Source organism: Arvicola amphibius, chromosome 15 (genome assembly GCF_903992535.2).
Source record: "Arvicola amphibius chromosome 15, mArvAmp1.2, whole genome shotgun sequence".
Taxonomy (NCBI): domain Eukaryota; kingdom Metazoa; phylum Chordata; class Mammalia; order Rodentia; family Cricetidae; genus Arvicola; species Arvicola amphibius.
Genome location: NC_052061.1, coordinates 26,928,024 through 26,943,275, shown reverse-complemented (window position 1 = coordinate 26,943,275; position 15,252 = coordinate 26,928,024). Strand labels below are relative to the sequence as shown.

The 15,252-nt window shown below is 40.3% G+C and overlaps 1 protein-coding gene across 5 annotated transcripts in view; it reads right to left on the bottom strand.

Annotated features, from left to right (window-relative positions):
• Positions 1–15,252, bottom strand: part of Large1 (LARGE xylosyl- and glucuronyltransferase 1) — a 533,170-nt gene that overhangs the window by 405,441 nt on the left and 112,477 nt on the right. Inside the window, exon 1 of one of the 5 annotated variants that reach the window (XM_038312794.2) lies at positions 13,064–13,080. The exons of the other annotated variants lie outside the window; for them this stretch is intronic. The gene's annotated coding sequence lies outside the window, so the exon portion shown is untranslated. Of the gene's footprint in view, positions 1–13,063; positions 13,081–15,252 lie in introns of those variants that run through there. 5 annotated transcript variants of the gene reach the window in all.

Sequence of the window (15,252 nt, the reverse complement as noted above, 5' to 3'; positions counted from 1 at the left end):
TATTTTTTAAAAAATCAAAGTAAAAAAAAAATTTAAATCCAGAGCTTTCTATAAAAGACTATACTGTTCTGGATGGTGGAATAAACATGGAAGATAAATCAAAAATTCTGATAGGAAATAGGAAACATATATTCTGACAGACTTCTATAAATAATCAAAGACCAAAGTTGAGAGTGCATATAAATGGTATTGTAATTGGTAGTTTGATAGACACAGGTGCGGATATGAGTATCCTTACTCCAGAATCTTGGTATCCAAATTGGCCTCTTCAAGAAGAAAATATCAATTCCTAGAAATTGGAATCCTGAAGCTAAACAAAGCATGAGATGGGTTGACTTCATAAAGGCAGAAGGTCAGAGAGGGAAGCTGAGGCCATATGTGGCTAATATTGAAGTAAATTTATGGGGTCTGACCTATTGCAGCAATGGAATACCCACATTACCATTCCTGCAGTCCCAGGAACCCATAATTCTGAGAAGAATATTATAAGGTACTATACAAAGGTCACCAGCCATTCAGGCCGTACAAGAACACAAAGCAACTAGCAAGTTTTTACAGGTACCAACAGCCCTACCTTTAAAATAGTTAACTGAAAAACCAATATGGGTTAAACAATGTCCTCCAGCTGAAGAAAAGCTGCAGGATTTAGAACAGCTGGTACAAGAGCAACTAGATGCTCACCATGTTGAAGAAACAACAAGCCCTTGGAATTCTCCTGTATTTATTGTTAAAAAGAAATCTGGTAATGGAGAATGGTGACAGATCTAAAACCTGTCAACAAGGTAAATTCAACCTGTGGGTGCTCTACATTCTGGAATTCCTCTGCCTTCTCTATTACCAAAAGGATGAGTTCTTATAGTTATTGACTTGAAAGATTGTTTATTCACTATACTTTTACAAGAAAAGAACAGAAAAAAAATTGCCTTCACAGTGCCTACTTAAAATAATTCTCAGCCTACTAGGAGATATCAATGAACTATCCTCCCACAGGGAATGCTCAATAGCTGTACTCTGTGCCAATACCTTATAAATCAACTTTTGGAAATAATACGTAAGCAATTTCCTAAATCTATAATTTACCATTATATGGATGGCATTTGCTATCTGATTCAAACATTGATACTTTAGAAAGAATGTTTGAAGCCATCTCTCTCCATTCCACTTAAGTAACTTTTAATGAAACTCCAGTCTGTAATTCAAAGAGCCATTTTAAAAATCAAACATTCTAATATAATATAATGTAATGTAAAGATAAAATAATTAGATATTTACATGCAGAGAAAATAAAAGCAGGAACATATTAAAATCTTTGTTTCCTTTTTGGATTTTTTTTTTGTTTCTGTGTATGTATCTGCTGTGTGTATGTGTTCTGGGACGCACGTGTGTGCATATCTGCAGAAGCCAGAGGTTAATCTCAAAAAAAAATTTCTCAGAAGCTGTTTCACGTTGATTATTTGGACAGGGTTTCTCAGTAGCCTGGAACTCACTGAGTAGGCCAGGCCCTAGAGAAATGCTATCTATTTCTCCTCAGTGTGAAGATTACAGACACATATGACCATACCAGCATTTTTCCATAGATTCTGGCTGCTAAACTCACCTCCTCATACTTACATGGCATGGACTTGACCAACTGAGCTGTCTCCCTAGACCCAAGTCTTTGTTTTCTATTAGTAACCCATTGTAATTCTATGTCTGCATGTGTTCTTAACAGAAAACTTGTGTACAATAAAGCACTAATTTATAGCAAACAACAGTCTACAGTCAGTTTGTGCTATGGTGTTTCAGGCAGCACCCACTAGTGCCACATGTGACAGCATACTCAGTAAAAACTGCATGTTGTGTTCAGAGTCTGCACTGAAATCATGCAGCATAACATGGAAGGACACTGACAAATACCTCAGGTATGTCACACAACTGAATTCATTTTTGTTTGTTCAGCATTTAGAAACTTCGCTGTTTCCAGTTTTTTCATAACCTCCACATTGGGTCACATATAGAGTCACAACCCTCCATCTGAGAATCTGTAACACAAAACACTTGGTGGGTTGTTGTATTATTTTGTCAGCATTGCTAGTAAAAAGTACCACAAAGTGAGGAACCTGAACAACAGAAGTTCAAGATCATGGTGTAAGGCATTCCCCTCCACAGGTGCTAGGGGAAGCCCCGCTCCAGGCCTCTCTCCAGTTGCTAGTAGTTTCCTGGCATTCATGTTGTTTATATGTCTGTATCTCTTTCATACTAAGCCAAAAGTCCAGTCTAATCCAGTACCACCTCATCTTAAATAATTATATCTTCATATATACAATAGGAAGATTGTATTCAACTACAAATCAAATAATAATACGAATTACTGAATCCAATAAATACAGTCTTATTTCTAAATAAAATACCATTCTTAGTCTTATGAAGGGGGGACCTTTATTGGCATCATCATGTGAATAACACAAAAGAAAACCACAATGGGGGAGAGGAGAGAGTGAACGGGGTGCTAGCGGTAGGAAAAGAGGGAGATGAAGATTTAAATTCCATGGGGTTATCTGCTGATACAGGGAACAACTGACATGAATAGCTGGAAAGTAGACAGGAGGGTCAGAAAGGTTATCCAAATTCCCTCTAATATTCCACACAAAGTCTCCTGGAGCACTCAGCCACCAAATCACTCTATAACCTAGCTAGGAACTCATCTTCTTTAGGCTTTGCCCTCCAAATTCAACAGGGAGCTCAAAAAACTCATCTCCAGCACCTCAATCAGAGCACCTGTTTTCCCTGCCAGAATTTATCCAGAGATATAAACTGCTCCTCTGCAGACCGATTCAGGATCTAGAGCAATTCCAGATTTTTCTCACTCTAAGCAAGAGCTAGCTGCCAAACTCTCCTACTACTTCCAAAATCAAAGATGAAGCTTCAATAACCCTGGTTTCCATAAAAACATCAAATTGTTCAGTGATATCTCACTCATGCCACACAGATAGATGAGGCACAGTCCAAAGAATTTTTAATACTCCAGCCTCACAAGGGAGACTTCATTATTTATATGCAAATATTCCATTCTAAAATCTGGTTCCAAGCCCTTCAGATAAAGGAAATTTTGTGATTGGTAGCTCTTTATATGAAGATTAAGTTTGTCTCCTATGAAGCCAGCACTTTAAATTCTCTACCAGCATCTAAATCATGTCCTGGAAGAAACGCTGACAACCTAGACAATGGGTGCTTAGATCTGAAGAAACCAGCTCCTTAAGCTTCTAGTAAATCAAAACAATAGAAATGAACACCAACAACAGCATGTTCACTGATCACAGGGACAACTGAACTGGGAGGGATGACAATCTGTTCCTGTCTACAAATACTTTTAGGCCCTTTGTCAAACAAAGCGAGTTTGTCTGCCAGATGACATCTCAATTTTCCAAGTTCATTAGCAGCTCTTGTCAAAGCACTTAAAAAGAAAAAATGCCAGTTGTCAAAAAAAAGGAAATAAATGTTAATCTAATTTGTGTGCTAGATCCAGGCAAACAAAAAGTAAATAGCTAAAGACATGGTGTCAAAAGTCTCATAACCAGTCCAGGTGAAGAAAGAAGTTAAACACTGAAGAGACTTTGCAAATTGTTTAAAATATGCCCATTTCGAAGCTACAGGCAGTAGTACAGTACCTAAAAACCAAGTCTGAAGTCTACTATTTTTAATTTTTAATCTAATGGGTCACCAAAAATAAATAAAAAATAAAAAGATTTTAAATTAGAAAAGTCAGGTTTGGTAGGTAATGAGATGGTCTCAGAGAAGCCCAATGTCTGTGAGAGCTAGGAAGCAGAGAAGACCTAACAAGCCACATGTTAGAAGACCACTAATCTACATTTTCCCTGTTACAATCCTTTTATGATGCAAGAGAACACTAAGACTCAGATCCAAATGTATTAGTTGAACAATAAAGTATTAGTTGAGCGACTTTTCTCCAATCATTTCCACTACAACTATAGAAGTAATGTTCACACTATTGCCGCTCCCACCCCCACCAAAGAGGGGCTCTTTTGAGGAATTCCTTATATTTCTTTGTGGTCAAAGTCCTTGGCATTCTATCTCAGACTGGGCCCCAGCCCTGAGAGGCTACCTGGGAATGGCAATGGAAAGGTAGAGAAGAATCACAAAGAGGTTGATGATCTGACTCTTTCCCTACTTAATTCCCTAGAAAGGGAATTATTAAGTCTCTGTTGGCAGTGGGTGTAGTTACTGGTAGAGGACTTGCTTAATGTGTACAAAGTTCTGGGTTTGAACCTCAGCACTGTAAGATCATAAATAAGTTAGAAAAGAAAAGGCTCTTTGAGAAGGTCGTGTTTGATCTATGATTGACTGAAGCAAACCCCTTAAATAAGTGGGCAAGAAAATTGCAGACAAAGAGAATATAAAAGGCTGATGAGCCAGGTGAGCCAGGTGAGCCAGCTAAGTAATGAGCCAGGTCACTGAGTGAAGACAAGAAGGGAACCACACTGATTTTTATGTATGGGTATCTAAAACTCCACCCATAAGCAAGAAAGGGAGAAAGACAGGGAAGACAGCTCAATTTGTACAGTGCTTGCCCCACAAGCATGATCAGCCAAGTGTGAATCCCTAGTACACACATAAAAAAGAGGAGGTAGTGGTGGTGACGGTAGTAGTTGGGAATCCTAGCTCATGCCTTCTGTAGTCACAGCACTAGGTGGCAGAGACCATGGATCTAAGTGGCTCACTAATAGATCCACCTAGTAAGATCCAAGTCTGGTGACAGACTTTGCTGGAAGGGAAAAGGGTCAGTCATACAGAAAGGAAGAGGAGGAGGAGGAAAGGAGAAAGGGAGTGGAAAGGAAGGAAGGAAGGAAGGAAGAGAAAGCTTGGAAAGACAATGTCATAGAATATCCAGCCTAAGCCAAGTATAATCTCCAGCTTGGCACCAAAAGAACCCAAGATGTTGAAGGTGGCCAGAGGATACAGACACCATTGTTCAGGAAGGGGTCATGCTTTTTGTAGTACCAAGAATATTGATGAACTGCATACACAGGCATTTCAGAGATGAGTGTTCAACATGGCATTATTATGCTCATTATCAACCCAAACAAGGGCCAGAAAACATGTTCTAAAATAGCATCAGTCCCCCCTCATCACCTGGGATAACTACAATGCTGTAGTGTTAAAAATATACTGGCTGATGTGGGAGCCTTCTCAGCTTGGTTGATCACCTTCCTGGACCTGGGGGGAGTTGGGAGGACCTTGGTCTTAACATAGAGTAGGAAACCCCGATGGCTCCTTGGCCTGGAGAGGAAGGGAGGGGGGTATGGGTGGAGAGGAGGGGAGGGAAGGGGGAGGAGGAAGGGAGGAGATGGAAATTTTTAAATATAAAAAAATAAACCATAAAAAAATTAAAAAATATATATATATACTGGCTGAGAGAAAAGAGGACACAGCCAAAATCACACAGTTGATAGTAAAGACCAGGCTTCAAGCAGGAAAGATAAAAGTCAGTCTCAGCTCCCACCTAATATATGTAATATTCATGAAGATTAAGGCAAAGAAAACCCACAAAACAAGAAAACATGGCTTACACCAAATTGTATTATCTATTTACAACAGGACTTAAAGTTGGTTCTCTTTATTGAATTACCAGTGTAGGAAACAAATGGTTTAAGTGAATAGCTGCCACCATTAAACCTGACACAAGCTCAATCCAGACTGAGGTCCACTGCCCTGGATGGATGGTCTAGTGGATAAAAGCACTTGCTGTGAACGCAAGAGGATCTGAGGTCAAAGTCCCAATGCCTATGTAAAAGGCTGGGCATTGGCTGTGTCGGTAGCCCCAGCATTAGGAAGATAGAGACAGACTGGTCCTGAGATCTCGGGCATCCTAGTGACCTCACTTTCAGCCTAGGTGAAACAGGAAGTCCACGTTCAGGGAGAGACTCTGTCTCAAAAGAATGAAGTGCAAAGTAGCAGAAAACACCCAGCATCCTCCTCGGGCCCTGTACCCACACATACTCTATGCATACATCGCACACCCACAAGCCCCACAAAAAGATCAGTTCTTAGACCAGAAGAGTGATGGTCACTGACACTTTCAGTGTCCCTTCAGTCCTATCCCAGACACAGGGCAAGCCCTTCTCCCTGGCTACAGCCTACTCAAGAGTTTCTGCTAATTCATAAACCATGTTTACATAATTTTGTCTTAATATAAGTCCTCTGCCTCAAATGAGGCAAACCCAACCCCTACTCTTTTTTTAAAAATTCAGAATCTTGGCCGGGCGATGGTGGCGCACGCCTTTAATCCCAGCACTCGGGAGGCAGAGGCAGGCGGATCTCTGTGAGTTCGAGACCAGCCTGGTCTACAAGAGCTAGCTCCAGGACAGGCTCCAAAGCCACGGAGAAACCCTGTCTCGAAAAACCAAAAAAAAAAAAAAAAAAAAAAAAAAAAAAAAAAAAAAAGACTGTCCTTTCATTACTTCCTTATCACAGACATAAAAATGGAGGGGGGAGTGGTAAGAGTCACTTACTTTCATGTAAATGAGCCTAAAAATAAAGAAATTTAATAAAGAAGAAATTGACAACCGTGGCTTTCTTCTTTCCTTTTTCTGCATGGGAATGTATTTCATTTTCCAGTTTTTCAACAAGGCATGTCCCTCTGTGCTACAACATGAGGAAAGTTTGCTAGTGCTAAGGCAAAATCAGGGCTCCTTTATTTTAAGACTGTGAACCTAAAGAAGATATGTTTATGTTTGATAAGATACCCACTCCCTACTCAGATCAGAACACATCCATGTGATGTCTATGTATATAACTGATGAATAATTTGAAAATGTTGATGAAGACTTAGTTGTCTTTTCCCAAATGCTAGACCTCAAAATGGTGGTAGCTCAGCTGGATTTGGGAAAGTGGTGAGAGGGGAGAACTTGGGTACCAGCTACCTCAGCTATCCAGAAGGCTCAGTCTGGGACACAAGGACTTCAGCTACAAATGGCCCTTAGCCAGAACTGTTCTAAGAATTGACAAGCAGTAAAAGTCAAAGGAGCCAGTTAACAGAACAGAATTCCAAGTCCATATGGTTCTAGGCAACTTCATAAAATCTCTAAACTCCTCATCTATCCACCAACTACAAACCCAACTGCCCAAAGTAGGACAACTCTAAGAGCAAATGAGAATGCTAACTACATAAAATGAGGCCAAAATACAAAAGAGATTGGCCAAACACAACACAAACCCTATCTGCTTCAAGGTGACATGTGTCTCTGGAACTAGTAACAGCTTTTGCTCATCCTATCTTAAGAGAATTTGTCTTTTATGAGGTCTGAATCTTTGCATACTGCATAATCTGACAGAAATCACCTACTACTAATCCTCAATTTACTCATCTAAGAAGCAGATAAGCAATAGAGGCCAACTGCAAGGCTGCTGAAAGCTCATCACAAAATGACTTCAGCACTTAGCATAGAATTCAGTGAATGGTGTACCATCAGTAGAGTACTTCACCCCCTTACTCATCAGCCACAACCATCAAGACTACATACTACATTTACTTTGACACAGAGTTAACCAGTTTGATCACCACAGTAACCACAGCTACACATGCATTAAATGACATACTTATATGGCTTTTTTTCCATTTTTCTTTTATTAGAAACAGGTTTTCTTTCATATAATATACTCTGGTTATGGTTTCCTCTCCCAACTCCTCCAGATACCTCCCCCAAATACCCTCTGACCCAAATCTACACCCTTTCTTTCTCTCCCCTTAGAAGATAGGCATCTAAAAAACAATGAGATATAACAAAAACAAACTAAAATAGGACAAAACAAACAGAAAAAAAGAACAAAAAAATCACAAGTGGAGAGAGTTAAATTCACACACACACACACAAAGAGAGAGAGAGAGAGAGAGAGAGAGAGAGAGAGAGAGAGAGAAACACAAAACCAGAAAACATAACATATACACAAAGGACCTATAAAGCATGCATAAATAAATATAAATAAATGCCTTGACAAAGATTTATGAGACAAAGAACCTCCAAAAATGACACTGAGCTTGTTTACCATTGGCCATCTACAGTTGGACATGGGGCCTGACCTTAAGAGTGTTTAGTATGCCTAGTGAGACACCATTGGAAAAACTAAATTTTTATTTTCAGTAAGTTATCAATTGGAGATTGCTTCCGGGTTAGGGATGCAGCTTGTGTCTATTTCTCCTCTCAGCACTGGAACTCCATCTGGCTTAGCCTCAAGCAGGCCCTGTACACAGGGCCACATATGGTGAGTTCATATGTGCATCAGTACCTACTGTATTTAGAAGGTCTTGGGTCCTTGGTATTCTCCTCTATCTCCCCTCAGGTATTCTCTTCCTGCCTCCCCTTTTACAAGGTTCTCAGAACTCTGGAGAACACAGGACAATCTGATGGAGATAGCTTATTTAAGACTGAATGTACCATGGTATCTCATTTTCTGCACATCGTCTGGCTGTGAGTCTCTGTATGTGTTCCCATCTTCTGCAGGAGGAAGTTTCTTTGATGAAGGCTGAGCAAGGCACTGATTTATGATGCTTCATTTGCATAATAGTATTTGGTCCCTGATTTATCTACTCTCAGGTTTTTGGCTACCAGAGCAGTGCTGGAGTAGGATTCCCTATCATAAAGTGGTCCTTAAACTCAGTCAGACACTGATCGGTTACTCTCACAAGCTTTGTGCATCTATTGCACTATGCAGATACGTCATCTTTGTAGCTTAAAGTATTTCTAGTTGCACTTTCTCCTTTGGTATTGTGTAGAATACTACACAGCACCATGAACACTAGTCAATACGGGTGAAAGCACTAGGTAAGCACTAACTCAACTTCTTGTCCATTGAGTTATGTAGGTATTGGCTTCAGCAATAGGGCCTTACCATCAGTTTGTGGACAATAACCAATAGCCTTGGCTATTTGAGGGTTCCCATGAGGTCCCTTTGGCCAACAACTCAATTTGATATAATTGATTCCTAGAACTGGAAGCTTTATTTGGGGATGAGAGATGTCTCTTTCTCCCCTGTAATTTGTCAATTCCACTTAGATATCCTTCATACATGTATATTTTATGAAGCTTCTACTGTGTTAGGTTTCTTTCTTTTTATATGTATAAAATAATTCTTTATTGGTTCTTAGGAATTTCACACCATGTACCCCCAATTCCACTCACCTCTCAGTCCCTCTATATCCTCCTCTTACCCCTATAGGATCCACCCCTCAAAAAACTCAAGTAAAAATAAAACAGAACAAAAAAAATCAACTCACTCCTCTGTCTTTCCAACACCACTGCATTCATCCTAGTGACATTGGGTGCTGTGGGGTGTCACACAGTATTATAGCCTTTTGTCCCACCAGCCCCATCCACAAAATATTGACTGCAGTGAGCCACTGGTCTGGCTCAAGGCCTCTGACATACCATCAGCACTGGACCCTCATTGAAGCTTCCCTTGGATACCCTGCCTATATTAGGTTTCTACACAACCCCTAAAATGGCCCTTAATTTAAGCTGTTCCTCCCTATATATTTCCTCTCCCACCCCCTTCTTACTTCCATCTCATGGTTTAAAAGACTAAAAGGGAGGGATCTCCCTAGGAAGGGGAAATAGACTACATAGCAATGGATGGACTAGCGTAGGTAGCTGAAACAAGACTATATGAAGTTTTTGAAGAACAGTTTCAAGGAAAAAAGAAATAAAAAACTCACCTTACAAGGAACATTTTGCAAGGCTGATTAAGTGAAAAGAATGTTAATGACTGAAGAGGTTCAATGTTGCACGTCCAGAGCCTAATTACAATTATCTGGGCTATCCTTATATCTTTTATTTTTATTTTATTATTATTATTATTATTATTATTTATTATTACTACTACTACTACTACAATTTTCACCTCCTCCCCTCCTCCTATTTCCTTTCCCCTCCCCCATCCCCTCCCTCTCCCTCTCCAGGTCAAAGAGCAGTCAGGGTTCCCTGCCCTGTGGGAAGTCCAAGGTCCTCCCCTCTCCATCCAGGTCTAGGAAAATGAGCATCCAAACACACTAGTTCCCACAAAGCCAGTACATGTAGTAGAATCAAAACCCAGTGCCATTGTCCTTGGCTTCTCAGTCAGCCCTCATTGTTAGCCACTTTCAGAGAGTCCGGTTTGATCACATGCTCCATCAGACCCAGGCCAGCTGGCCTTGGTGAGTTCCCCTTAGATTGGCCCCACCGTCACAGTTGGTGGGCGCACCCCTTGTGGTCCTGACTTCCTTGCTCATGTTCTCTCTCCTTCTGCTCCTCATTTGGACCTTGGGAGCTCAGTCCAGTGCTCCAATGTGGGTCTTTGTCTCTATCTCCAACTATCTCCAGATGAAGGTTCTATGGTGGTATGCAAGATATTCATCAAAGTGGCTATAGTATAGAGCCAGTTCAAGCGCCCTCTCCTCCGCTGCTCAAGGAACAAGCAGGGGACATCTCCTTGGATACCTGAGCACACATCTAGAGTCCAGTCTCTTGCCAACCCTCAAATGGCTCCCTTAATTAAGATATATACTTCCCTGCTCCTATATGCACTCCTTCTCCATCCCAACTGTCTCATTCCCCCAAGATCTCCACATCCTCCCCTTCTCACTTCTCTCTTCCCCATCTCCCCTTACCCTCATCCCACCCCCACCCCCAAGCTCTCCATTTTTACCTGGAAATATGGTCTACTTCCAATATCCAGGAAGATAACTACATGGTTTTTTTTTGGGGGGGGGGTGTTCACCTTCCTATTTAGCTTCTTTAGGATCATGAATTATAGGCTCAATGTCCTTCATTATGGTTAGAATCTGCTAATGGGTGAGTGCATACCATATTCATCTTTTTGGGTCAGGGTTACCTCACTCAGGATGGTGTCCTCTATTTCCATCCATTTGCATGTAAAATTTAAGATGTCATTGATTTTTATCGCTGATTAGTACTCTAATTTGTATATATTCCACACTTTCTTTATCCATTCTTCCATTGAGGGGCATCTAGGTTATTTTCAGGTTCTGGCTATTACAAATAATGATGCTATGAACATAGTTGCACAAATGCTTTTATAGTACGATAGGGCATCTCTTGGGTATATTCCCAAGAGTAGTATTGCTGGATCCGGGGGTAGGTTGATCCCGAATTTCCTAAGAAACTGCCACACTGATTTCCAGAGTGGTTGCACAAGTTTGCACTCCCACCAGCCTTCTGTCTTTTAATAGACAGTCCTTGCCCACCTCTGTGTCTTTACTAACATCCTTGTACTAACAGGTAAAACCTTTTGGTGTAGTAACAGACAACCAGTTTCCTTCTGGCAAAAGGTAACAGTGCTATCAAACATCTGAGTCCTACGGTGGGATTTCCCTATTGCTGTAACCTACCTACCTGATATTTCTATCAATGCACTAAAAGTGCCTTGACTTATTACTTGCTTTATCAATAAAAAATTAATAAAACTGTGGGCATGCTGAAAACGGGATTTGGATTTTGTAGGAGCCAGCCATGATAAGCTAAATCGAAACAGACCACGCAAAGGAAGTTCTTTACTTCTAAACATTATCACCTGCCAGAGTAGGACTCAGCCATCCATAAGTTTAATGGAGGTCTGAGTCTCAGTAGTTTACCCTGAAGCAATACCTGGTTGCAGGAAGGATCAACAAAGAATACCTGACCACCACCCAAGAACAGACCATCCAAAGGAAAGGATCACCTGCCGGCACAGTCACCAGGACACGCCTAGACAAATGTCAGTCAGTCAGAGGTCCTGAACCTTAGAAACCTCTCACCCCTACCTTTATTACTACAAACAACAACTCTAACAGAGATTGGGGCTCTCTGTTTATTCCAATACTTTGGACATGGGGAGAGATCAAGTTTGCAAACGTGCATAAAACAAAGGCTCTTTGCTTTTACATATGGGACTCAGTCTTTGTTGGTTTTGGGATCTGGGATAAAAGCGTTAACTGAAGCTATGTTCCAGTGACTCTAGAATAAACCCTCTTTTATCCCCTTTGAAGAGAAAACTGTGTTTTTATGTGGATGAGTTTTATAAAACAGAAAGTGTGTGTTTCTGTGTGCATGTGTGTGCAAGTGTGTGTGCACGTGCGTGTGTGTGTGTGTGTGTGTGTGTGTGTATGTGTGTGATATAGAGACTGGAGGAAGAGACTATCTGGGCTCAAGTTCTCTGCTCTTTTCTGGCTGTGTGATTGTGTCAGTCAGTTGCCATCTCTAGGCCTTGATTTCTTCCTGTATAAAATAGGACAATAACTATATATACTCCTCACAAAGATTCTGTGAATTTAGTAAGTTAATACATATTTATGAGAAAACATTCTGTTCAGGTTGACAAAGGTATTCATTTGTATACACATGTATAAGAATGAAGTATTTACCATTCACTGAGATTCACTAAGATTCACTTCAGTGATGACTAGAGAGTTGAAGAACTTGGATCCAGAAAGATCAGAAGAGATGGAAGACAGAGCACTGGACTTATATCAGATCTAGCTAATTGTAGATTATTTTTTCACAATCTTAACAGAATCAAAACAATGTAATAAACTATTTTTACGTTCAGTCTGTCCATTTTTATTTTGTTTATAAATTGTACTTTCATTACCCTTCTTTAAAAAATAAAGAATTAATAAAGATACATGGGGAACTAACTTCACACATACCCCATATCTCAGTGTTTTAAATGGGAGAATGACAACATTACCTATGTGCAACTGGAAAAATTAAGAGTTAAACCAAATACAGGGTACAACACTCAAAGCAATTTTGGACATACACGGTTTCCTGCTGTTATCATTTTACTCACTTATGAAAGTAATGTCTTTTGTTGCTCAGATTACCTGAGGAGAATCCCAAGAGGAAACCCCTGATATTTAATTAACTTTGGAAATAATGAATGGCTTGGTAGAGGGGATGACTAATGGATCCTCCAGACACAGAAGTCAGGCCAATATTCTCAAGTCAACAACAAAAGGCATTTTGACCTTACATTAAAGCCAAATATGAAGGGACTAATCTGATTTCTATACCTCCCAATCATACACACTTACACATACTGCAGAGTCTGTGCCTCAGGACTGCAAGCTATGCCCCAGGGAAGACTCAGGCCCCATTATCCTATGTAGGAAGAGGTGTGGATTTCTTAGCAACCAATGAACATTCCTGACCTCTCACAGGAGTTGCCTTCTTCTCATTAGCACCTGTATGTGAATGAAAGCGATTGTCATTTGCCTTGAGCATAGTTAGAATCCAACTGTATAGAAGGAGCTATCCTGAAGCCAAATAAAAGGACTATTTTAAGTTAGCCCTGGAAAACTATTATAAGATAGGATCTTTTTACTATCCTTTACTTAAATGGATGTGAGACATCCCCTGCTCTGTTCCCTTCGTGGGAATAATCTCTGTGAACTATCTACTTCTCTACAGAACTTAAGAGGAATTTAGCAAATTAACCCTGGCATCTAGAATTTCCTAAATATAATGAAAATTCAGTAATCTAACCAACTGTCTAGCAAAGTTAAGTGAATGGACAGGTAAAAAGCTAGACTGGTGGACAACTGGAAAATAGAAAAATGAGTACATAGTAAGGTGGGTGTTAAAAGCTAGAATGGTAGACAACTGGAAAATAGAAAAATGAGTATATAGTAAGGTGGGTGTTAAGTTGGGGTCAGGACCACTCCCACGGGGTATTTAAGTGGCCTCCTAGAGGAGAAACACGTGGTTTTCGAGACTGCATGGTCTCCCTGCTGTCCTGTCTCCCCGCCATGCTCTCAGCCACCCAAGAGTGTAATTCTTAATAAAATGATGGGCATTTAGATTTGGTTTGATTTGGCCTAATTGGATTTCTTGCGCCGGCAGAGCTGCTCTATTCTTATCATATGGAGTGTTCCACTGAGGGGCCTTAAATACCTTGTGGGAGTGGTCCTAACCCCCCAGAGAGGGTTTAGAGCCTGGCATGCTGTGATTTGGAATCCAGAGCAATGCAACTCCCAGGCCAGGGGCTGGGGCTATGCTCCCGACTTAACAGTGGGTGTACGGATGGACAATTGAAAAGATGAGAAGATGGGAGGATGAGGGAGTAAGTGGATAGATGACTGGACTTGGAGAAAGAATGAATGAAAGGGCAGACTGATGGATGAGTGGCTGGATAGATAGGAAAATGAATCAGGAGACAGATGGACAGCTAGAATAATATGAAGAGGAGTAAATCGATGGAATGATGGATGACTGAACAGAAGGGAAGATGGGTAGATAAGTAGGTTCACAGGAAAAAAATGAATGAATGTGAAAAGGATAAGATATGATTTAAGGATGACTAGATAGACAGACAGATAGGAGAGAGAGATAAGCAGACCTATGGAGAAATGGAAGGATATGAAGATGGATCAGTGAGCATGTAGATAAATTCACAACTTAGTAACTGAAAAGATGGGTGGGGATGTGGTAGAGAGAAAACAACTAAACAAATGGGAAAATGACAAGTAAGTAGACAGACAGTTGGATGGATCAAAAGCTGGGTGTCTAAACAGATCGATTAATGGATGGAAAATGGATAGCAAAGCAGGTAGACATGTTGGCATGTAAATAGATGGGAACTTGGGTGGATAAATGAGTACACAGGTACAGCTGGATGAATGGGAAGTTGGATGAGTGAGTTGGTAAACAGACAGCTATGTGGATGGGAAGATAGGGAGAGGGTTCTACAACCTGATGAAAAATAAAAATAAGAATGCCAGGAAAGAGAAATATCTACTGATGCCTTAAAGCTGCTTCTACAAATCCAAGTAGGCAACATAAATTCATCCTGCTCAACAATATTGCTATATCACAGAAGCACAGAATTTCATTCTTCTGAACATTCTAGGAAATCTGCTGTCTTCATCTTACATTTTCTCTTTCAAATTAGGATTCTTATTAGTCTAGGTGTCAATCATCTTCAAAGTTTCGATAGCATCATATATTTGGAAGTGTCTTCCAGTTACACCTAGAAGCATCTGGTGGTGTAACATGGAATATGCAGCAAATTCTCTTAAGAGTTTTGGCTGCTTTACCAGTGTAATGTACATTGTTGAGATTCAGTAAATGTTAATAGAATTCAAAAGTCTGCAAAGTGCTATGACTGATTGTTTAACAAAGTAAACACCTAAAAGGAGAGGGAAGATGTCACTAGTTTCAAGACCAGCCTCAGGATTGTTAACCACACAAAAATCTAAGATACATATATATAGCTACTCATGGC